Source organism: Silurus aristotelis (assembly GCF_946808225.1).
Source record: "Silurus aristotelis genome assembly, chromosome: 8".
In the NCBI taxonomy this organism is placed as follows: Eukaryota; Metazoa; Chordata; class Actinopteri; order Siluriformes; family Siluridae; genus Silurus; species Silurus aristotelis.
Window position 1 is genome coordinate 13,796,086 of NC_139581.1, and position 26,928 is coordinate 13,823,013.

A 26,928-nucleotide genomic window follows, 5' to 3' on the forward strand; every position below is an offset into this window, starting at 1 on the left:
AAAAAAAAAAAAAGACAAAAAAATAAAGCAATCTTTAAACAGATCTCTCTAATTAACAAATCGATTTACAGTTTAATGTCACAAAGGAGACAAACAATTATATAAAAAAAATAAAAATAAAATGCTACCATGCCAATGCTGGGGCTTGAACCCACAACCTTGTGGGGACCTGCTGAATAGTAAACCCATGCTTTACCCACTGAGCTATCAGATCTGTCTTGTTCAAGCAGTTAATAAGCCTAATGAACCAGCTTGGATTCTTTTCCATTCTTCAACACTATGTAACTCATTAAAAATAGGCCAAACAAGTTTTAAAATAAATAAATAAATAAATGAATAAAGCAATCTTTTAAACAGGTCTCTCCAATTAACAAATCGATTTACAGTTTAATGTCACAAAGGAGACAAACGATTATATTTAAAAAAAAAAATTAATAAAATGCTACCATGCCAATGCTGGGGCTTGAACCCACAACCTTGTGGGGACCTGCTAAACAGTAAACCTATGCTTTACCCACTGAGCTATCAGATCTGTCTTGTGCAAGCAGTCAATAAGCCTAATAAACCAGCATGGCTTCTTTTCCATACTTCAACACTATGTAACTCATTAAAAATAGGCCAAACAAGTTTTAAAATAAATAAATAAATAAATAAAGCAATCTTTTAAACAGGTCTCTATATTTAACAAATCGATTTACAGTTTAATGTCACAAAGGAGACAAACGATTATATTTTTAAAAAATTAAATAAAATGCTACCATGCCAATGCTGGGGCTTGAACCCACAACCTTGTGGGGACCTGCTGAATAGTAAACCCATGCTTTACCCGCTGAGCTATCGGATCTGTCTTGTTCAAGCAGTTAATAAGCCTAATGAACCAGCTTGGCTTCTTTTCCATTCTTCAACACTATGTAACTCATTTTAATAGAAGGCCAAACAAGTTAAAAAAAAAAAAAAAAAGACAAATAAATAAGGCAATCTTTTAAACAGGTCTCTTTAATTAACAAATCGATTTACAGTTTAATGTCACAAAGGAGACAAACAATTATATAAAAAAATAATAAAATAAAATGCTACCATGCCAATGCTGGGGCTTGAACCCACAAACTTGTGGGGACCTGCTGAACAGTAAACCTATGCTTTACCCACTGAGCTATCAGATCTGTCTTCTGCAAGTAGTCAATAAGCCTAATGAACCAGCTAGGCTTCTTTTCCATTCTTCAACACTTTGTAACTCATTAAAAATAGGCCAAACAAGTAAAAAAAAAAAATAATAATAATTGAAGCAATCTATTAAACAGGTCTCTCTAATTAACAAATCGATTTACAGTTTAATGTCACAAAGGAGACAAACGATAATATTTCAAAAAAAACAAAACAAAAAATACTAGCATGCCAATGCTGGGGCTTGAACCCACAACCTTGTGGCGACCTGCTGAGCAGTAAACCTATGCTTTACCCACTGAGCTATCAGATCTGTCTTGTGCAAGCAGTCAATAAGCCTAATGAACCAGCTTGGCTTCTTTTCCATTCTTCAACATTATGTAAATCATTAAAAATAGGCCAAACAAGTTTTAAAAAAAAATAAATAAATAAATAAAGCAATCTTTTAAACAGGTCTCTCTAATTAACAAATCAATTTACAGTTTAATGTCACAAAGGAGACAAACGATTATATTTAAAAAAAAATAAAACAAAAAATACTAGCATGCCAATGCTGGGGCTTGAACCCACAACCTTGTGGCGACCTGCTGACCAGTAAACCTATGCTTTACCCACTGAGCTATCAGATCTGTCTTGTGCAAGCAGTCAATAAGCCTAATGAACCAGCTTGGCTTCTTTTCCATTCTTCAACACTATGTAACTCATTAAAAATAAGCCAAACAAGTTTTAAAATAAATAAATAAATAAATAAATAAATAAATAAATAAATAAATAAATAAATAAATAAATAAATAAATAAAGCAATCTTTTAAACAGGTCTCTCTAATTAACAAATCGATTTACAGTTTAATGTCACAAAGGAGACAAACGATTATATATAAAAAAAAATAAATTAATGCTACCGTGCCAATGCTGGGGATTGAACCCACAACCTTGTGGGGACCTGCTAAACAGTAAACCTATGCTTTACCCACTGAGCTATCAGATCTGTCTTGTGCAAGCAGTCAATAAGCATAATGAACCAGCATGGCTTCTTTTCCATACTTCAACACTATGTAACTCATTTTAAAAGAATTCCAAACAAGTAAAAAAAAAAAAAAAAAGACAAAAAAATAAAGCAATCTTTAAACAGATCTCTCTAATTAACAAATCGATTTACAGTTTAATGTCACAAAGGAGACAAACAATTATATAAAAAAAATAAAAATAAAATGCTACCATGCCAATGCTGGGGCTTGAACCCACAACCTTGTGGGGACCTGCTGAATAGTAAACCCATGCTTTACCCACTGAGCTATCAGATCTGTCTTGTTCAAGCAGTTAATAAGCCTAATGAACCAGCTTGGATTCTTTTCCATTCTTCAACACTATGTAACTCATTAAAAATAGGCCAAACAAGTTTTAAAATAAATAAATAAATAAATGAATAAAGCAATCTTTTAAACAGGTCTCTCCAATTACCAAATCGATTTACAGTTTAATGTCACAAAGGAGACAAACGATTATATTTAAAAAAAAAATTAATAAAATGCTACCATGCCAATGCTGGGGCTTGAACCCACAACCTTGTGGGGACCTGCTAAACAGTAAACCTATGCTTTACCCACTGAGCTATCAGATCTGTCTTGTGCAAGCAGTCAATAAGCCTAATAAACCAGCATGGCTTCTTTTCCATACTTCAACACTATGTAACTCATTTAAAATAGGCCAAACAAGTTTTAAAATAAATAAATAAATAAATAAAGCAATCTTTTAAACAGGTCTCTATATTTAACAAATCGATTTACAGTTTAATGTCACAAAGGAGACAAACGATTATATTTTTAAAAAATTAAATAAAATGCTACAATGCCAATGCTGGGGCTTGAACCCACAACCTTGTGGGGACCTGCTGAATAGTAAACCCATGCTTTACCCACTGAGCTATCAGATCTGTCTTGTTCAAGCAGTTAATAAGCCTAATGAACCAGCTTGGCTTCTTTTCCATTCTTCAACACTATGTAACTCATTTTAATAGAAGGCCAAACAAGTTAAAAAAAAAAAAAAAAGACAAATAAATAAGGCAATCTTTTAAACAGGTCTCTTTAATTAACAAATCGATTTACAGTTTAATGTCACAAAGGAGACAAACAATTATATAAAAAAATAATAAAATAAAATGTTACCATGCCAATGCTGGGGCTTGAACCCACAAACTTGTGGGGACCTGCTGACCAGTAAACCTATGCTTTACCCACTGAGCTATCAGATCTGTTTTCTGCAAGTAGTCAATAAGCCTAATGAACCAGCTAGGCTTCTTTTCCATTCTTCAACACTTTGTAACTCATTAAAAATAGGCCAAACAAGTAAAAAAAAAAATAATAATAATTGAAGCAATCTATTAAACAGGTCTCTCTAATTAACAAATCGATTTACAGTTTAATGTCACAAAGGAGACAAACGATAATATTTCAAAAAAACAAAACAAAAAATACTAGCATGCCAATGCTGGGGCTTGAACCCACAACCTTGTGGCGACCTGGTGAGCAGTAAACCTATGCTTTACCCACTGAGCTATCAGATCTGTCTTGTGCAAGCAGTCAATAAGCCTAATGAACCAGCTTGGCTTCTTTTCCATTCTTCAACATTATGTAAATCATTAAAAATAGGCCAAACAAGTTTTAAAAAAAAATAAATAAATAAATAAAGCAATCTTTTAAACAGGTCTCTCTAATTAACAAATCAATTTACAGTTTAATGTCACAAAGGAGACAAACGATTATATTTGAAAAAAAATAAAATAAAATGCTACCATGCCAATGCTGGGGCTTAAACCCACAACCTTGTGGGGACCTGCTGACCAGTTAACCTATGCTTTACCCACTGAGCTATTAGATCTGTCTTGTTCAAGCAGTCAATAAGCCTAATGAACCAGCTTGGCTTCTTTTCCATTCTTCAACACTATGTGACTCATTAAAAATAGGCCAAACAAGTTTTAAAATTAATAAATAAATAAATACAGCAATCTTTTAAACAGGTCTCGCTAATTAACAAATCGATTTACAGTTTAATGTCACAAAGGGGACAAACCATTATATTTAAAAAAAATAAAATAAAATGCTACCATGCCAATGCTGGGGCTTGAACCCACAACCTTGTGGGAACCTGCTGAACAATAAAGCCATGCTTTACCCACTAGGCTATCAGATCTGTCTTGTTCAAGCAGTTAATAAGCCTAATGAACCAGCTTGGATTCTTTTCCATTCTTCAACACTATGTAACTCATTAAAAATAGGCCAAACAAGTTTTAAAATAAATAAATAAATAAATAAAGCAATCTTTTAAACAGGTCTCTCTAATTAACAAATCGATTTACAGTTTAATGTCACAAAGGAGACAAACGATTATATTTAAAAAATAAATAAATAAAATGCTACCATGCCAATGCTGGGGCTTGAACCCAGAACCTTGTGGGGACCTGCTAAACAGTAAACCTATGCTTTACCCACTGAGCTATCAGATCTGTCTTGTGCAAGCAGTCAATAAGCCTAATGAACCAGCATGGCTTCTTTTCCATACTTCAACACTATGTAACTCATTTAAAAGAAGGCCAAACAAGTTTTAAAATGAATAAATAAATAAATAAAGCAATCTTTTAAACAGGTCTCTATAATTAACAAATCGATTTACAGTTTAATGTCACAAAGGAGACAAACGATTATATTTAAAAAAAAATAAAAAAAATGCTACCATGCCAATGCTGGGGCTTGAACCCACAACTTTGTGGGGACCTGCTGACCAGTAAACCTATGTTTTACCCAATAAGCTATCAGATCTGTCTTGTGCAAGCAGTCAATAAGCCTAATAAACCAGCTTGGCTTCTTTTCCATTCTTCAACATTATGTAAATCATTAAAAATAGGCCAAACAAGTTTTTTTAAAAATTTAAAAATAAATAAAGCAATCTATTAAACAGGTCTCTCTAATTTACAAATCGATTTACAGTTGAATGTCACAAAGGAGACAAACGATTATAATTAAAAAAAATAAAATAAAATGCTACCATGCCAATGCTGGGGCTTGAACCCACAACCTTGTGGGGACCTGCTGACCAATAAACCTATGCTTTACCCACTGAGCTATCAGATCTGTCTTGTGCAAGCAGTCAATAAGCCTAATGAACCAGCTTGGCTTCTTTTCCATTCTTCAACATTATGTAAATCATTAAAAATATGCCAAACAAGTTTTTTTTAAAATTAAAGAATAAATAAAGCAATCTTTTAAACAGGTCTCTCTAATTAACAAATCGATTTACAGTTGAATTTCACAAAGGAGACAAACGATTATAAAAAAAAAAAAAAAAAAGGTACCATGCCAATGCTGGGGCTTGAACCCACAACCTTGTGGGGACCTGCTGAACAGTATACCAATGTGTTACCCACTAAGCTATCAGATCTGTCTTGTTCAAGCAGTCAATAAGCCTAATGAACCAGCTTGGCTTCTTTTCCATTCTTCAACACTATGTAACTCATTAAAAATAGGCAAAACAAGTTTTAAAATAAATAAATAAATAAATAAATAAAAAAAGCAATCTTTTAAACAGGTCTCTCTTATTAACAAATCGATTTACAGTTTAATGTCACAAAGGAGACAAACGATTATATTAAAAAAAAATAAATAAATAAATGCTACAATGCCAATGCTTGAACCCACAACCTTGTGGGGACCTGCTGAACAGTAAACCTATGCTTTACCCACTGAGCTATCAGATCTGTCTTGTGCAAGCAGTCAATAAGCCTAATGAACCCGCTTGGCTTCTTTTCCTTTCTTCAACACTATGTAACTCATTAAAAATAGGCCAAACAAGTTTTAAAATTAATAAATAAATAAATAAAGCAATCTTTTAAACAGGTCTCTCTAATTAACAAATCGATTTACAGTTGAATTTCACAAAGGAGACAAACGATTATATAAAAAAAAAAAAAAAAGGTACCATGCCAATGCTGGGGCTTGAACCCACAACCTTGTGGGGACCTGCTGAACAGTAAACCCATGTGTTACCCACTAAGCTATCAGATCTGTCTTGTTCAAGCAGTCAATAAGCCTAATGAACCAGCTTGGCTTCTTTTCCATTCTTCAACACTATGTAACTCATTAAAAATAGGCAAAACAAGTTTTAAAATAAATAAATAAATAAATAAATAAATAAATAAAAAAAAGCAATCTTTTAAACAGGTCTCTCTTATTAACAAATCGATTTACAGTTTAATGTCACAAAGGAGACAAACGATTATATTAAAAAAAAAAAAAAATAAATAAATGCTACAATGCCAATGCTTGAACCCACAACCTTGTGGGGACCTGCTGAACAGTAAACCTATGCTTTACCCACTGAGCTATCAGATCTGTCTTGTGCAAGCAGTCAATAAGCCTAATGAACCAGCTTGGCTTCTTTTCCATTCTTCAACATTATGTAAATCATTAAAAATATGCCAAACAAGTTTTTTTTTAAATTAAAGAATAAATAAAGCAATCTTTTAAACAGGTCTCTCTAATTAACAAATCGATTTACAGTTTAATGTCACAAAGGAGACAAACAATTATATTTAAAAAAATATATATATATAAAATGCTACCATGCCAATGCTGGGGCTTGAACCCCCAACCTTGTGGGGACCTACTGACCAGTAAACCTATGCTTTACCACTGAGCTATCAGATCTGTCTTGTGCAAGCAGTCAATAAGCCTAATGAACCAGCTTGGCTTCTTTTCCGTTCTTCAACACTATGTAACTCATTAAAAATAGGCCAAACAAGTTTTAAAATTAATAATTAAATAAATAAATAAAGCAATCTTTTAAACAGGTCTCTCTAATTAACAAATCGATTTACAGTTGAATTTCACAAAGGAGACAAACGATTATATAAAAAAAAAAAAAAAAGCTACCATGCCAATGCTGGGGCTTGAACCCACAACCTTGTGGGAACCTGCTGAACAGTAAACCCATGTGTTACCCACTGAGCTATCAGATCTGTCTGGTTCAAGCAATCAATAAGCCTAATGAACCAGCTTGGCTTCTTTTCCATTCTTCAACACTATGTAACTCATTAAAAATAGGCAAAACAAGTTTTAAAATAAATAAATAAATAAATAAATGAAAAAAGCAATCTTTTAAACAGGTCTCTCTTATTAACAAATCGATTTACAGTTTAATGTTACAAAGGAGACAAACGATTATATTTAAAAAAATAAATAAATAAATGCTACAATGCCAATGCTTGAACCCACAACCTTGTGGGGACCTGTTGAACAGTAAACCTATGCTTTACCCACTGAGCTATCAGATCTGTCTTGTGCAAGCAGTCAATAAGCCTTATGAACCAGCTTGGCTTCTTTTCCATTCTTCAACACTATGTAACTCATTAAAAATAGGCCAAACAAGTTTTAAAATTAATAAATAAATAAAGCAATAAAGCAATCTTTTAAACAGGTCTCTCTAATTAACAAATCGATTTACAGTTTAATGTCACAAAGGAGACAAACGATTATATTTAAAAAAATAATAATAAATGCTACCATGCCAATGCTGGGGCTTGAACCAACAACCTTGGGGGGACCTGCTGACCAGTAAACCTATGCTTTACCCACTGAGCTATCAGATCTGTCTTGTACATGCAGTCAATAAGCCTAATGAACCAGCATGGCTTCTTTTACATTCTTCAACACTATGTAAATCATTTTAAAAGAAGGCCAAACAAGTAAAAAAAAAAAAAAAAAAAAAAAAGACAAATAAATAAAGCAATCTTTTAAACAGGTCTCTCTAATTAACAAATCGATTTACAGTTTAATGACACAAAGGATACAAACAATTATATTTAAAAAAAATAAAATAAAATGCGACCATGCCAATGCTGGAGCTTGAACCCACAACCTTGTGGGGACCTGCTGAACAGTTAACCTATGCTTTACCCACTGAGCTATTAGATCTGTCTTGTTCAAGCAGTCAATAAGCCTAATGAACCAGCTTGGCTTCTTTTCCATTCTTCAACACTATGTGACTCATTAAAAATAGGCCAAACAAGTTTTAAAATTAATAAATAAATAAATACAGCAATCTTTTAAACAGGTCTCGCTAATTAACAAATCGATTTACAGTTTAATGTCACAAAGGGGACAAACCATTATATTTAAAAAAAATAAAATAAAATGCTACCATGCCAATGCTGGGGCTTGAACCCACAACCTTGTGGGAACCTGCTGAACAATAAAGCCATGCTTTACCCACTAGGCTATCAGATCTGTCTTGTTCAAGCAGTTAATAAGCCTAATGAACCAGCTTGGATTCTTTTCCATTCTTCAACACTATGTAACTCATTAAAAATAGGCCAAACAAGTTTTAAAATAAATAAATAAATAAATAAAGCAATCTTTTAAACAGGTCTCTCTAATTAACAAATCGATTTACAGTTTAATGTCACAAAGGAGACAAACGATTATATTTAAAAAATAAATAAATAAAATGCTACCATGCCAATGCTGGGGCTTGAACCCAGAACCTTGTGGGGACCTGCTAAACAGTAAACCTATGCTTTACCCACTGAGCTATCAGATCTGTCTTGTGCAAGCAGTCAATAAGCCTAATGAACCAGCATGGCTTCTTTTCCATACTTCAACACTATGTAACTCATTTAAAAGAAGGCCAAACAAGTTTTAAAATAAATAAATAAATAAATAAAGCAATCTTTTAAACAGGTCTCTATAATTAACAAATCGATTTACAGTTTAATGTCACAAAGGAGACAAACGATTATATTAAAAAAAAAATAAAATAAAATGCTACCATGCCAATGCTGGGGCTTGAACCCACAACCTTGTGGGGACCTGCTAAACAGTAAACCTATGCTTTACCCACTGAGCTATCAGATCTGTCTTGTGCAAGCAGTCAATAAGCCTAATGAACCAGCATGGCTTCTTTTCCATACTTCAACACTATGTAACTCATTTAAAAGAAGGCCAAACAAGTTTTAAAATAAATAAATAAATAAATAAATAAATAAATAAATAAATAAATAAAGCAATCTTTTAAACAGGTCTCTATAATTAACAAATCGATTTACAGTTTAATGTCACAAAGGAGACAAACGATTATATTGAAAAAAAATTAAATAAAATGCTACCATGCCAATGCTAGGGCTTGAATCTACAACCTTGTGGGGACCTGCTGCACAGTAAACCCATGCTTTACCCACTGAGCTATCAGATACGTCTTGTGCAAGCAGTCAATAAGCCTAATGAACCAGCTTGGCTTCTTTTCCATTCTTCAACACTATGTAACTCATTAAAAATCGGCCAAACAAGTTTTAAAATTAAGAAATAAATAAATAAATAAATAAATAAATAAATAAATAAATAAATAAATAAATAAATAAATAAAGCAATCTTTTAAACAGTTCTCTATAATTAACAAATCGATTTACAGTTTAATGTCAAAAAGGAGACAAACGATTATATTTAAAAAAAAATAAAAAAAATGCTACCATGCCAATGCTGGGGCTTGAACCCACAACTTTGTGGGGACCTGCTGACCAGTAAACCTATGTTTTACAATTAATAAATAAATAAAGCAATAAAGCAATCTTTTAAACAGGTCTCTCTAATTAACAAATCGATTTACAGTTTAATGTCACAAAGGAGACAAACGATTATATTTAAAAAAATAATAATAAATGCTACCATGCCAATGCTGGGGCTTGAACCAACAACCTTGGGGGGACCTGCTGACCAGTAAACCTATGCTTTACCCACTGAGCTATCAGATCTGTCTTGTACAAGCAGTCAATAAGCCTAATGAACCAGCATGGCTTCTTTTCCATACCTTAACACTATGTAAATCATTTTAAAAGAAGGCCAAACAAGTAAAAAATATATATAAAAAGACAAATAAATAAAGCAGTCTTTTAAACAGGTCTCTCTAATTAACAAATCGATTTACAGTTTAATGTCACAAAGGATACAAACAATTATATTTAAAAAAAATAAAATAAAATGCGACCATGCCAATGCTGGAGCTTGAACCCACAACCTTGTGGGGACCTGCTGAACAGTTAACCTATGCTTTACCCACTGAGCTATTAGATCTGTCTTGTTCAAGCAGTCAATAAGCTTAATGAACCAGCTTGGCTTCTTTTCCATTCTTCAACACTATGTGACTCATTAAAAATAGGCCAAACAAGTTTTAAAATTAATAAATAAATAAATAAAGCAATCTTTTAAACAGGTCTCGCTAATTAACAAATCGATTTACAGTTTAATGTCACAAAGGGGACAAACCATTATATTTAAAAAAAATAAAATAAAATGCTACCATGCCAATGCTGGGGCTTGAACCCACAACCTTGTGGGAACCTGCTGAACAATAAACCCATGCTTTACCCACTGAGCTATCAGATCTGTCTTGTTCAAGCAGTTAATAAGCCTAATGAACCAGCTTGGATTCTTTTCCATTCTTCAACACTATGTAACTCATTAAAAATAGGCCAAACACGTTTTAAAATAAATAAATAAATAAATAAAGCAATCTTTTAAACAGGTCTCTCTAATTAACAAATCGATTTAAAGTTTAATGTCACAAAGGAGACAAACGATTATATTTAAAAAATAAATAAATAAAATGCTACCATGCCAATGCTGGGGTTTGAACCCACAACCTTGTGGGGACCTGCTAAACAGTAAACCTATGCTTTACCCACTGAGCTATCAGATCTGTCTTGTGCAAGCAGTCAATAAGCCTAATGAACCCGCTTGGCTTCTTTTCCTTTCTTCAACACTATGTAACTCATTAAAAATAGGCCAAACAAGTTTTAAAATTAATAAATAAATAAATAAATAAAGCAATCTTTTAAACAGGTCTCTCTAATTAACAAATCGATTTACAGTTGAATTTCACAAAGGAGACAAACGATTATATAAAAAAAAAAAAAAAAGGTACCATGCCAATGCTGGGGCTTGAACCCACAACCTTGTGGGGACCTGCTGAACAGTAAACCCATGTGTTACCCACTAAGCTATCAGATCTGTCTTGTTCAAGCAGTCAATAAGCCTAATGAACCAGCTTGGCTTCTTTTCCATTCTTCAACACTATGTAACTCATTAAAAATAGGCAAAACAAGTTTTAAAATAAATAAATAAATAAATAAATAAAAAAAGCAATCTTTTAAACAGGTCTCTCTTATTAACAAATCGATTTACAGTTTAATGTCACAAAGGAGACAAACGATTATATTAAAAAAAAAAATAAATAAATAAATGCTACAATGCCAATGCTTGAACCCACAACCTTGTGGGGACCTGCTGAACAGTAAACCTATGCTTTACCCACTGAGCTATCAGATCTGTCTTGTGCAAGCAGTCAATAAGCCTAATGAACCAGCTTGGCTTCTTTTCCATTCTTCAACATTATGTAAATCATTAAAAATATGCCAAACAAGTTTTTTTTTAAATTAAAGAATAAATAAAGCAATCTTTTAAACAGGTCTCTCTAATTAACAAATCGATTTACAGTTTAATGTCACAAAGGAGACAAACAATTATATTTAAAAAAAAATATATATATAAAATGCTACCATGCCAATGCTGGGGCTTGAACCCCCAACCTTGTGGGGACCTACTGACCAGTAAACCTATGCTTTACCACTGAGCTATCAGATCTGTCTTGTGCAAGCAGTCAATAAGCCTAATGAACCAGCTTGGCTTCTTTTCCGTTCTTCAACACTATGTAACTCATTAAAAATAGGCCAAACAAGTTTTAAAATTAATAATTAAATAAATAAATAAAGCAATCTTTTAAACAGGTCTCTCTAATTAACAAATCGATTTACAGTTGAATTTCACAAAGGAGACAAACGATTATATAAAAAAAAAAAAAAAAAGCTACCATGCCAATGCTGGGGCTTGAACCCACAACCTTGTGGGGACCTGCTGAACAGTAAACCCATGTGTTACCCACTGAGCTATCAGATCTGTCTTGTTCAAGCAGTCAATAAGCCTAATGAACCAGCTTGGCTTCTTTTCCATTCTTCAACACTATGTAACTCATTAAAAATAGGCAAAACAAGTTTTAAAATAAATAAATAAATAAATACATGAAAAAAGCAATCTTTTAAACAGGTCTCTCTTATTAACAAATCGATTTACAGTTTAATGTTACAAAGGAGACAAACGATTATATTTAAAAAAATAAATAAATAAATGCTACAATGCCAATGCTTGAACCCACAACCTTGTGGGGACCTGTTGAACAGTAAACCTATGCTTTACCCACTGAGCTATCAGATCTGTCTTGTGCAAGCAGTCAATAAGCCTTATGAACCAGCTTGGCTTCTTTTCCATTCTTCAACACTATGTAACTCATTAAAAATAGGCCAAACAAGTTTTAAAATTAATAAATAAATAAAGCAATAAAGCAATCTTTTAAACAGGTCTCTCTAATTAACAAATCGATTTACAGTTTAATGTCACAAAGGAGACAAACGATTATATTTAAAAAAATAATAATAAATGCTACCATGCCAATGCTGGGGCTTGAACCAACAACCTTGGGGGGACCTGCTGACCAGTAAACCTATGCTTTACCCACTGAGCTATCAGATCTGTCTTGTACAAGCAGTCAATAAGCCTAATGAACCAGCATGGCTTCTTTTACATTCTTCAACACTATGTAAATCATTTTAAAAGAAGGCCAAACAAGTAAAAAAAAAAAAAAAAAAAAAAAGACAAATAAATAAAGCAATCTTTTAAACAGGTCTCTCTAATTAACAAATCGATTTACAGTTTAATGACACAAAGGATACAAACAATTATATTTAAAAAAAATAAAATAAAATGCGACCATGCCAATGCTGGAGCTTGAACCCACAACCTTGTGGGGACCTGCTGAACAGTTAACCTATGCTTTACCCACTGAGCTATTAGATCTGTCTTGTTCAAGCAGTCAATAAGCCTAATGAACCAGCTTGGCTTCTTTTCCATTCTTCAACACTATGTGACTCATTAAAAATAGGCCAAACAAGTTTTAAAATTAATAAATAAATAAATACAGCAATCTTTTAAACAGGTCTCGCTAATTAACAAATCGATTTACAGTTTAATGTCACAAAGGGGACAAACCATTATATTTAAAAAAAATAAAATAAAATGCTACCATGCCAATGCTGGGGCTTGAACCCACAACCTTGTGGGAACCTGCTGAACAATAAACCCATGCTTTACCCACTAGGCTATCAGATCTGTCTTGTTCAAGCAGTTAATAAGCCTAATGAACCAGCTTGGATTCTTTTCCATTCTTCAACACTATGTAACTCATTAAAAATAGGCCAAACAAGTTTTAAAATAAATAAATAAATAAATAAAGCAATCTTTTAAACAGGTCTCTCTAATTAACAAATCGATTTACAGTTTAATGTCACAAAGGAGACAAACGATTATATTTAAAAAATAAATAAATAAAATGCTACCATGCCAATGCTGGGGCTTGAACCCAGAACCTTGTGGGGACCTGCTAAACAGTAAACCTATGCTTTACCCACTGAGCTATCAGATCTGTCTTGTGCAAGCAGTCAATAAGCCTAATGAACCAGCATGGCTTCTTTTCCATACTTCAACACTATGTAACTCATTTAAAAGAAGGCCAAACAAGTTTTAAAATAAATAAATAAATAAATAAATAAATAAATAAATAAAGCAATCTTTTAAACAGGTCTCTCTAATTAACAAATCGATTTACAGTTTAATGTCACAAAGGAGACAAACGATTATATTGAAAAAAAATTAAATAAAATGCTACCATGCCAATGCTGGGGCTTGAATCTACAACCTTGTGGGGACCTGCTGCACAGTAAACCCATGCTTTACCCACTGAGCTATCAGATCCGTCTTGTGCAAGCAGTCAATAAGCCTAATGAACCAGCTTGGCTTCTTTTCCATTCTTCAACACTATGTAACTCATTAAAAATCGGCCAAACAAGTTTTAAAATTAATAAATAAATAAATAAATAAATAAATAAATAAATAAATAAATAAATAAATAAAGCAATCTTTTAAACAGGTCTCTATAATTAACAAATCGATTTACAGTTTAATGTCAAAAAGGAGACAAACGATTATATTTAAAAAAAAATAAAAAAAATGCTACCATGCCAATGCTGGGGCTTGAACCCACAACTTTGTGGGGACCTGCTGACCAGTAAACCTATGTTTTACAATTAATAAATAAATAAAGCAATAAAGCAATCTTTTAAACAGGTCTCTCTAATTAACAAATCGATTTACAGTTTAATGTCACAAAGGAGACAAACGATTATATTTAAAAAAATAATAATAAATGCTACCATGCCAATGCTGGGGCTTGAACCAACAACCTTGGGGGGACCTGCTGACCAGTAAACCTATGCTTTACCCACTGAGCTATCAGATCTGTATTGTACAAGCAGTCAATAAGCCTAATGAACCAGCATGGCTTCTTTTCCATACCTTAACACTATGTAAATCATTTTAAAAGAAGGCCAAACAAGTAAAAAATATATATATAAAGACAAATAAATAAAGCAGTCTTTTAAACAGGTCTCTCTAATTAACAAATCGATTTACAGTTTAATGTCACAAAGGATACAAACAATTATATTTAAAAAAAATAAAATAAAATGCGACCATGCCAATGCTGGAGCTTGAACCCACAACCTTGTGGGGACCTGCTGAACAGTTAACCTATGCTTTACCCACTGAGCTATTAGATCTGTCTTGTTCAAGCAGTCAATAAGCCTAATGAACCAGCTTGGCTTCTTTTCCATTCTTCAACACTATGTGACTCATTAAAAATAGGCCAAACAAGTTTTAAAATTAATAAATAAATAAATAAAGCAATCTTTTAAACAGGTCTCGCTAATTAACAAATCGATTTACAGTTTAATGTCACAAAGGGGACAAACCATTATATTTAAAAAAAATTAAATAAAATGCTACCATGCCAATGCTGGGGCTTGAACCCACAACCTTGTGGGAACCTGCTGAACAATAAACCCATGCTTTACCCACTGAGCTATCAGATCTGTCTTGTTCAAGCAGTTAATAAGCCTAATGAACCAGCTTGGATTCTTTTCCATTCTTCAACACTATGTAACTCATTAAAAATAGGCCAAACAAGTTTTAAAATAAATAAATAAATAAATAAAGCAATCTTTTAAACAGGTCTCTCTAATTAACAAATCGATTTACAGTTTAATGTCACAAAGGAGACAAACGATTATATTTAAAAAATAAATAAATAAAATGCTACCATGCCAATGCTGGGGCTTGAACCCACAACCTTGTGGGGACCTGCTAAACAGTAAACCTATGCTTTACCCACTGAGCTATCAGATCTGTCTTGTGCAAGCAGTCAATAAGCCTAATGAACCAGCATGGCTTCTTTTCCATACTTCAACACTATGTAACTCATTTAAAAGAAGGCCAAACAAGTTTTAAAATAAATAAATAAATAAATAAAGCAATCTTTTAAACAGGTCTCTATAATTAACAAATCGATTTACAGTTTAATGTCACAAAGGAGACAAACGATTATATTAAAAAAAAAATAAAATAAAATGCTACCATGCCAATGCTGGGGCTTGAACCCACAACCTTGTGGGGACCTGCTAAACAGTAAACCTATGCTTTACCCACTGAGCTATCAGATCTGTCTTGTGCAAGCAGTCAATAAGCCTAATGAACCAGCATGGCTTCTTTTCCATACTTCAACACTATGTAACTCATTTAAAAGAAGGCCAAACAAGTTTTAAAATAAATAAATAAATAAATAAATAAATAAAGCAATCTTTTAAACAGGTCTCTATAATTAACAAATCGATTTACAGTTTAATGTCACAAAGGAGACAAACGATTATATTGAAAAAAAATTAAATAAAATGCTACCATGCCAATGCTAGGGCTTGAATCTACAACCTTGTGGGGACCTGCTGCACAGTAAACCCATGCTTTACCCACTGAGCTATCAGATCCGTCTTGTGCAAGCAGTCAATAAGCCTAATGAACCAGCTTGGCTTCTTTTCCATTCTTCAACACTATGTAACTCATTAAAAATCGGCCAAACAAGTTTTAAAATTAAGAAATAAATAAATAAATAAATAAATAAATAAATAAATAAATAAATAAATAAATAAATAAATAAATAAATAAAGCAATCTTTTAAACAGTTCTCTATAATTAACAAATCGATTTACAGTTTAATGTCAAAAAGGAGACAAACGATTATATTTAAAAAAAAATAAAAAAAAATGCTACCATGCCAATGCTGGGGCTTGAACCCACAACTTTGTGGGGACCTGCTGACCAGTAAACCTATGTTTTACAATTAATAAATAAATAAAGCAATAAAGCAATCTTTTAAACAGGTCTCTCTAATTAACAAATCGATTTACAGTTTAATGTCACAAAGGAGACAAACGATTATATTTAAAAAAATAATAATAAATGCTACCATGCCAATGCTGGGGCTTGAACCAACAACCTTGGGGGGACCTGCTGACCAGTAAACCTATGCTTTACCCACTGAGCTATCAGATCTGTCTTGTACAAGCAGTCAATAAGCCTAATGAACCAGCATGGCTTCTTTTCCATACCTTAACACTATGTAAATCATTTTAAAAGAAGGCCAAACAAGTAAAAAATATATATAAAAAGACAAATAAATAAAGCAGTCTTTTAAACAGGTCTCTCTAATTAACAAATCGATTTACAGTTTAATGTCACAAAGGATACAAACAATTATATTTAAAAAAAATAAAATAAAATGCGACCATGCCAATGCTGGAGCTTGAACCCACAACCTTGTGGGGACCTGCTGAACAGTTAACCTATGCTTTACCCACTGAGCTATTAGATCTGTCTTGTTCAAGCAGTCAATAAGCTTAATGAACCAGCTTGGCTTCTTTTCCATTCTTCAACACTATGTGACTCATTAAAAATAGGCCAAACAAGTTTTAAAATTAATAAATAAATAAATAAAGCAATCTTTTAAACAGGTCTCGCTAATTAACAAATCGATTTACAGTTTAATGTCACAAAGGGGACAAACCATTATATTTAAAAAAAATAAAATAAAATGCTACCATGCCAATGCTGGGGCTTGAACCCACAACCTTGTGGGAACCTGCTGAACAATAAACCCATGCTTTACCCACTGAGCTATCAGATCTGTCTTGTTCAAGCAGTTAATAAGCCTAATGAACCAGCTTGGATTCTTTTCCATTCTTCAACACTATGTAACTCATTAAAAATAGGCCAAACACGTTTTAAAATAAATAAATAAATAAATAAAGCAATCTTTTAAACAGGTCTCTCTAATTAACAAATCGATTTAAAGTTTAATGTCACAAAGGAGACAAACGATTATATTTAAAAAATAAATAAATAAAATGCTACCATGCCAATGCTGGGGTTTGAACCCACAACCTTGTGGGGACCTGCTAAACAGTAAACCTATGCTTTACCCACTGAGCTATCAGATCTGTCTTGTGCAAGCAGTCAATAAGCCTAATGAACCCGCTTGGCTTCTTTTCCTTTCTTCAACACTATGTAACTCATTAAAAATAGGCCAAACAAGTTTTAAAATTAATAAATAAATAAATAAATAAAGCAATCTTTTAAACAGGTCTCTCTAATTAACAAATCGATTTACAGTTGAATTTCACAAAGGAGACAAACGATTATATAAAAAAAAAAAAAAAAGGTACCATGCCAATGCTGGGGCTTGAACCCACAACCTTGTGGGGACCTGCTGAACAGTAAACCCATGTGTTACCCACTAAGCTATCAGATCTGTCTTGTTCAAGCAGTCAATAAGCCTAATGAACCAGCTTGGCTTCTTTTCCATTCTTCAACACTATGTAACTCATTAAAAATAGGCAAAACAAGTTTTAAAATAAATAAATAAATAAATAAATAAAAAAAGCAATCTTTTAAACAGGTCTCTCTTATTAACAAATCGATTTACAGTTTAATGTCACAAAGGAGACAAACGATTATATTAAAAAAAAAAATAAATAAATAAATGCTACAATGCCAATGCTTGAACCCACAACCTTGTGGGGACCTGCTGAACAGTAAACCTATGCTTTACCCACTGAGCTATCAGATCTGTCTTGTGCAAGCAGTCAATAAGCCTAATGAACCAGCTTGGCTTCTTTTCCATTCTTCAACATTATGTAAATCATTAAAAATATGCCAAACAAGTTTTTTTTTAAATTAAAGAATAAATAAAGCAATCTTTTAAACAGGTCTCTCTAATTAACAAATCGATTTACAGTTTAATGTCACAAAGGAGACAAACAATTATATTTAAAAAAAAATATATATATAAAATGCTACCATGCCAATGCTGGGGCTTGAACCCCCAACCTTGTGGGGACCTACTGACCAGTAAACCTATGCTTTACCACTGAGCTATCAGATCTGTCTTGTGCAAGCAGTCAATAAGCCTAATGAACCAGCTTGGCTTCTTTTCCGTTCTTCAACACTATGTAACTCATTAAAAATAGGCCAAACAAGTTTTAAAATTAATAATTAAATAAATAAATAAAGCAATCTTTTAAACAGGTCTCTCTAATTAACAAATCGATTTACAGTTGAATTTCACAAAGGAGACAAACGATTATATAAAAAAAAAAAAAAAAAGCTACCATGCCAATGCTGGGGCTTGAACCCACAACCTTGTGGGGACCTGCTGAACAGTAAACCCATGTGTTACCCACTGAGCTATCAGATCTGTCTTGTTCAAGCAGTCAATAAGCCTAATGAACCAGCTTGGCTTCTTTTCCATTCTTCAACACTATGTAACTCATTAAAAATAGGCAAAACAAGTTTTAAAATAAATAAATAAATAAATACATGAAAAAAGCAATCTTTTAAACAGGTCTCTCTTATTAACAAATCGATTTACAGTTTAATGTTACAAAGGAGACAAACGATTATATTTAAAAAAATAAATAAATAAATGCTACAATGCCAATGCTTGAACCCACAACCTTGTGGGGACCTGTTGAACAGTAAACCTATGCTTTACCCACTGAGCTATCAGATCTGTCTTGTGCAAGCAGTCAATAAGCCTTATGAACCAGCTTGGCTTCTTTTCCATTCTTCAACACTATGTAACTCATTAAAAATAGGCCAAACAAGTTTTAAAATTAATAAATAAATAAAGCAATAAAGCAATCTTTTAAACAGGTCTCTCTAATTAACAAATCGATTTACAGTTTAATGTCACAAAGGAGACAAACGATTATATTTAAAAAAATAATAATAAATGCTACCATGCCAATGCTGGGGCTTGAACCAACAACCTTGGGGGGACCTGCTGACCAGTAAACCTATGCTTTACCCACTGAGCTATCAGATCTGTCTTGTACAAGCAGTCAATAAGCCTAATGAACCAGCATGGCTTCTTTTACATTCTTCAACACTATGTAAATCATTTTAAAAGAAGGCCAAACAAGTAAAAAAAAAAAAAAAAAAAAAAAGACAAATAAATAAAGCAATCTTTTAAACAGGTCTCTCTAATTAACAAATCGATTTACAGTTTAATGACACAAAGGATACAAACAATTATATTTAAAAAAAATAAAATAAAATGCGACCATGCCAATGCTGGAGCTTGAACCCACAACCTTGTGGGGACCTGCTGAACAGTTAACCTATGCTTTACCCACTGAGCTATTAGATCTGTCTTGTTCAAGCAGTCAATAAGCCTAATGAACCAGCTTGGCTTCTTTTCCATTCTTCAACACTATGTGACTCATTAAAAATAGGCCAAACAAGTTTTAAAATTAATAAATAAATAAATACAGCAATCTTTTAAACAGGTCTCGCTAATTAACAAATCGATTTACAGTTTAATGTCACAAAGGGGACAAACCATTATATTTAAAAAAAATAAAATAAAATGCTACCATGCCAATGCTGGGGCTTGAACCCACAACCTTGTGGGAACCTGCTGAACAATAAACCCATGCTTTACCCACTAGGCTATCAGATCTGTCTTGTTCAAGCAGTTAATAAGCCTAATGAACCAGCTTGGATTCTTTTCCATTCTTCAACACTATGTAACTCATTAAAAATAGGCCAAACAAGTTTTAAAATAAATAAATAAATAAATAAAGCAATCTTTTAAACAGGTCTCTCTAATTAACAAATCGATTTACAGTTTAATGTCACAAAGGAGACAAACGATTATATTTAAAAAATAAATAAATAAAATGCTACCATGCCAATGCTGGGGCTTGAACCCAGAACCTTGTGGGGACCTGCTAAACAGTAAACCTATGCTTTACCCACTGAGCTATCAGATCTGTCTTGTGCAAGCAGTCAATAAGCCTAATGAACCAGCATGGCTTCTTTTACATACTTCAACACTATGTAACTCATTTAAAAGAAGGCCAAACAAGTTTTAAAATAAATAAATAAATAAATAAATAAATAAATAAATAAATAAATAAAGCAATCTTTTAAACAGGTCTCTCTAATTAACAAATCGATTTACAGTTTAATGTCACAAAGGAGACAAACGATTATATTGAAAAAAAATTAAATAAAATGCTACCATGCCAATGCTGGGGCTTGAATCTACAACCTTGTGGGGACCTGCTGCACAGTAAACCCATGCTTTACCCACTGAGCTATCAGATCCGTCTTGTGCAAGCAGTCAATAAGCCTAATGAACCAGCTTGGCTTCTTTTCCATTCTTCAACACTATGTAACTCATTAAAAATCGGCCAAACAAGTTTTAAAATTAATAAATAAATAAATAAATAAATAAATAAATAAATAAATAAATAAATAAAGCAATCTTTTAAACAGGTCTCTATAATTAACAAATCGATTTACAGTTTAATGTCAAAAAGGAGACAAACGATTATATTTAAAAAAAAATAAAAAAAATGCTACCATGCCAATGCTGGGGCTTGAACCCACAACTTTGTGGGGACCTGCTGACCAGTAAACCTATGTTTTACAATTAATAAATAAATAAAGCAATAAAGCAATCTTTTAAACAGGTCTCTCTAATTAACAAATCGATTTACAGTTTAATGTCACAAAGGAGACAAACGATTATATTTAAAAAAATAATAATAAATGCTACCATGCCAATGCTGGGGCTTGAACCAACAACCTTGGGGGGACCTGCTGACCAGTAAACCTATGCTTTACCCACTGAGCTATCAGATCTGTCTTGTACAAGCAGTCAATAAGCCTAATGAACCAGCATGGCTTCTTTTCCATACCTTAACACTATGTAAATCATTTTAAAAGAAGGCCAAACAAGTAAAAAATATATATATAAAGACAAATAAATAAAGCAGTCTTTTAAACAGGTCTCTCTAATTAACAAATCGATTTACAGTTTAATGTCACAAAGGATACAAACAATTATATTTAAAAAAAATAAAATAAAATGCGACCATGCCAATGCTGGAGCTTGAACCCACAACCTTGTGGGGACCTGCTGAACAGTTAACCTATGCTTTACCCACTGAGCTATTAGATCTGTCTTGTTCAAGCAGTCAATAAGCCTAATGAACCAGCTTGGCTTCTTTTCCATTCTTCAACACTATGTGACTCATTAAAAATAGGCCAAACAAGTTTTAAAATTAATAAATAAATAAATAAAGCAATCTTTTAAACAGGTCTCGCTAATTAACAAATCGATTTACAGTTTAATGTCACAAAGGGGACAAACCATTATATTTAAAAAAAATTAAATAAAATGCTACCATGCCAATGCTGGGGCTTGAACCCACAACCTTGTGGGAACCTGCTGAACAATAAACCCATGCTTTACCCACTGAGCTATCAGATCTGTCTTGTTCAAGCAGTTAATAAGCCTAATGAACCAGCTTGGATTCTTTTCCATTCTTCAACACTATGTAACTCATTAAAAATAGGCCAAACAAGTTTTAAAATAAATAAATAAATAAATAAAGCAATCTTTTAAACAGGTCTCTCTAATTAACAAATCGATTTACAGTTTAATGTCACAAAGGAGACAAACGATTATATTTAAAAAATAAATAAATAAAATGCTACCATGCCAATGCTGGGGCTTGAACCCACAACCTTGTGGGGACCTGCTAAACAGTAAACCTATGCTTTACCCACTGAGCTATCAGATCTGTCTTGTGCAAGCAGTCAATAAGCCTAATGAACCAGCATGGCTTCTTTTCCATACTTCAACACTATGTAACTCATTTAAAAGAAGGCCAAACAAGTTTTAAAATAAATAAATAAATAAATAAAGCAATCTTTTAAACAGGTCTCTATAATTAACAAATCGATTTACAGTTTAATGTCACAAAGGAGACAAACGATTATATTAAAAAATAATAAAAATAAAATGCTACCATGCCAATGCTGGGGCTTGAACCCACAACCTTGTGGGGACCTGCTAAACAGTAAACCTATGCTTTACCCACTGAGCTATCAGATCTGTCTTGTGCAAGCAGTCAATAAGCCTAATGAACCAGCATGGCTTCTTTTCCATACTTCAACACTATGTAACTCATTAAAAATAGGCCAAACAAGTTTTTAAAAAAATTAAAAAATAAATAAAGCAATCTTTTAAACAGGTCTCTCTAATTAACAAATCGATTTACAGTTTAATGTCACAAAGGAGACAAACGATTATATTAAAAAAAAATAATAATAAATGCTACCATGCCAATGCTGGGGCTTGAACCCACAACCTTGTGGGGACCTGCTGAACAGTAAAACCATGCTTTACCCACTGAGCTATAAGATCTGTCTTGTGCAAGCAGTCAATAAGCCTAATGAACCAGCATGGCTTCATTTCCATACCTTAACACTATGTAAATCATTTTAAAAGAAGGCCAAACAAGTAAAAAAATATATATAAAAAGACAAATAAATAAAGCAATCTTTTAAACAGGTCTCTCTAATTAACAAATCGATTTACAGTTTAATGTCACAAAGGAGACAAACGATATTATTTCAAAAAACAAAACAAAAAATACTACCATGTCAATGCTGGGGCTTGAACCCACAACCTTGTGGGGACCTGCTGAACAATAAACCTATGCTTTACCCACTGAGCTATCAGAGCTGTCTTGTTCAAGCAGTCAATAAGCCTAATGAATCAGCTTGGCTTCTTTTCCATTCTTCAACACTATGTAACTCATTAAAAATAGGCCAAACAAGTTTTTAAATTAATAAATAAATAAAGCAATCTTTTAAACAGGTCTCTCTAATTAACAAATCGATTTACAGTTTAATGTCACAAAGGAGACAAACGATTATATTTAAAAAAATAATAATAAATGCTACCATGCCAATGCTGGGGCTTGAACCAACAACCTTGGGGGGACCTGCTGACCAGTAAACCTATGCTTTACCCACTAAAATTTTTTTTTAATTTTTACCTCATTAAAAATAGGCCAAACAAGCAAAAAAAAAAAAAAAAAAAAAAAAGACAAATAAATAAAGCAATCTTTTAAACAGGTTTCTCTAATTAACAAATCGATTTACAGTTTAATGTCACAAAGGATACAAACAATTATATTTAAAAAAAATAAAATAAAATGCTACCATGCCAATGCTGGAGCTTGAACCCACAACCTTGTGGGGACCTGCTGAACAGTTAACCTATGCTTTACACACTGAGCTATCAGATCTGTCTTGTGCAAGCAGTCAATAAGCCTAATGAACCAGCTTGGCTTCTTTTCCATACTTCAACACTTTGTAACTCATTAAAAATAGGCCAAACAAGTAAAAAAAAAAAATAATAATAATTGAAGCAATCTATTAAACAGGTCTCTCTAATTAACAAATCTATTTACAGTTTAATGTCACAAAGAAGACAAACGATAATATTTCAAAAAAACAAAACAAAAAATACTAGCATGCCAATGCTGGGGCTTGAACCCACAACCTTGTGGTGACCTGCTGAGCAGTAAACCTATGCTTTACCCACTGAGCTATCAGATCCGTCTTGTGCAAGCAGTCAATAAGCCTAATGAACCAGCTTGGCTTCTTTTCCGTACCTTAACACTATGTAAATCATTTTAAAAGAAGGCCAAACAAGTAAAAAAAAATATATAAAAAGACAAATAAATAAAGCAATCTTTTAAACAGGTCTCTCTAATTAACAAATCGATTTACAGTTTAATGTCACAAAGGAGACAAACGATAATATTTCAAAAAACAAAACAAAAAATACTACCATGTCAATGCTGGGGCTTGAACCCACAACCTTGTGGGGACCTGCTGAACAGTAAACCTATGCTTTACCCACTGAGCTATCAGAGCTGTCTTGTTCAAGCAGTCAATAAGCCTAATGAACCAGCTTGGCTTCTTTTCCATTCTTCAACACTATGTAACTCATTAAAAATAGGCCAAACAAGTTTTTAAATTAATAAATAAATAAAGCAATAAAGCAATCTTTTAAACAGGTCTCTCTAATTAACAAATCGATTTACAGTTTAATGTCACAAAGGAGACAAACGATTATATTTAAAAAAATAATAATAAATGCTACCATGCCAATGCTGGGGCTTGAACCAACAACCTTGGGGGGACCTGCTGACCAGTAAACCTATGCTTTACCCACTGAGCTATCAGATCTGTCTTGTGCAAGCAGTCAATAAGCCTAATGAACCAGCATGGCTTCTTTTACATTCTTCAACACTATGTAAATCATTTTAAAAGAAGGCCAAACAAGTAAAAAAAAAAAAAAAAAAGACAAATAAATAAAGCAATCTTTTAAACAGGTCTCTCTAATTAACAAATCGATTTACAGTTTAATGTCACAAAGGATACAAACAATTATATTTAAAAAAATAAAATAAAATGCTACCATGCCAATGCTGGAGCTTGAACCCACAACCTTGTGGGGACCTGCTGAACAGTTAACCTATGCTTTATCCACTGAGCTATCAGATCTGTCTTGTTCAAGCAGTCAATAAGCCTAATGAACCAGCTTGGCTTCTTTTCCATTCTTCAACACTATTTGACTCATTAAAAATAGGCCAAACAAGTTTTAAAATTAATAAATAAATAAATAAAGCAATCTTTTAAACAGGTCTCGCTAATTAACAAATCGATTTACAGTTTAATGTCACAAAGGTGACAAACCATTATATTTAAAAAAAATAATAACAAATGCTACCATGCCAACGCTGGGGCTTGAACCCACAACCTTGTGGGGACCTGCTGACCAGTAAACATATGCTTTACCCACTGAGCTATCAGATCTGTCTGGTGCAAGCAGTCAATAAGCCTTATGAACCAGCTTGGCTTCTTTTCCATTCTTCAACACTATGTAACTCATTAAAAATAGGCCAAACAAGTTTTAAAATAAATAAATAAATAAATAAATAAATAAATAAATAAATAAATAAATAAATAAATAAATAAATAAAGCAATCTTTTAAACAGGTCTCTCTAATTAACAAATCGATTTACAGTTTAATGTCACAAAGGAGACAAACGATTATATTTAAAAAAAAATAAATAAAATGCTACCATGCCAATGCTGGGGCTTGAACCCACAACTTTGTGGGGACCTGCTGACCAGTAAACCTATGTTATACCCAATAAGCTATCAGATCTGTCTTGTGCAAGCAGTCAATAAGCCTAATAAACCAGCTTGGCTTCTTTTCCATTCTTCAACATTATGTAAATCATTAAAAATAGGCCAAACAAGTTTTTTAAAAAATTTAAAAATAAATAAAGCAATCTTTTAAACAGGTCTCTCTAATTTACAAATCGATTTACAGTTGAATGTCATAAAGGAGACAAACGATTATATTTAAAAAAAATAAAATAAAATGCTACCATGCCAATGCTTGAACCCACAACCTTGTGGGGACCTGCTGACCAGTAAACCTATGCTTTACCCACTGAGCTATTAGATCTGTCTTGTGCAAGCAGTCAATAAGCCTAATGAACCAGCTTGGCTTCTTTTCCATTCTTCAACATTATGTAAATCATTAAAAATATGCCAAACAAGTTTTTTTTTAAATTAAAGAATAAATAAAGCAATCTTTTAAACAGGTCTCTCTAATTAACAAATCGATTTACAGTTTAATGTCACAAAGGAGACAAACAATTATATTTAAAAAAATATATATATAAAATGCTACCATGCCAATGCTGGGGCTTGAACCCACAACCTTGTGGGGACCAACTGACCAGTAAACCTATGCTTTACCCACTGAGCTATCACATCTGTCTTGTGCAAGCAGTCAATAAGCCTAATGAACCAGCTTGGCTTCTTTTCCGTTCTTCAAGACTATGTAACTCATTAAAAATAGGCCAAACAAGTTTTAAAATTAATAATTAAATAAATAAATAAAGCAATCTTTTAAACAGGTCTCTCTAATTAACAAATCGATTTACAGTTGAATTTCACAAAGGAGACAAACGATTATATTTAAAAAAAAATAAAATAAAATGCTACCATGCCAATGCTGGGGCTTGAACCCACAGGCTTGTGGGGACCTGCTGCCCAGTAAACCTATGCTTGACCCACTGAGCTATCAGATTTATCTTGCGCAAGCAGTCAATAAGCCTAATGAACCAGCATGGCTTCTTTTCCATACCTTAACACTATGTAAATCATTTTAAAAGAAGGCCAAACAAGTAAAAAAAATATATAAAAAGACAAATAAATAAAGCAGTCTTTTAAACAGGTCTCTCTAATTAACAAATCGATTTACAGTTTAATGTC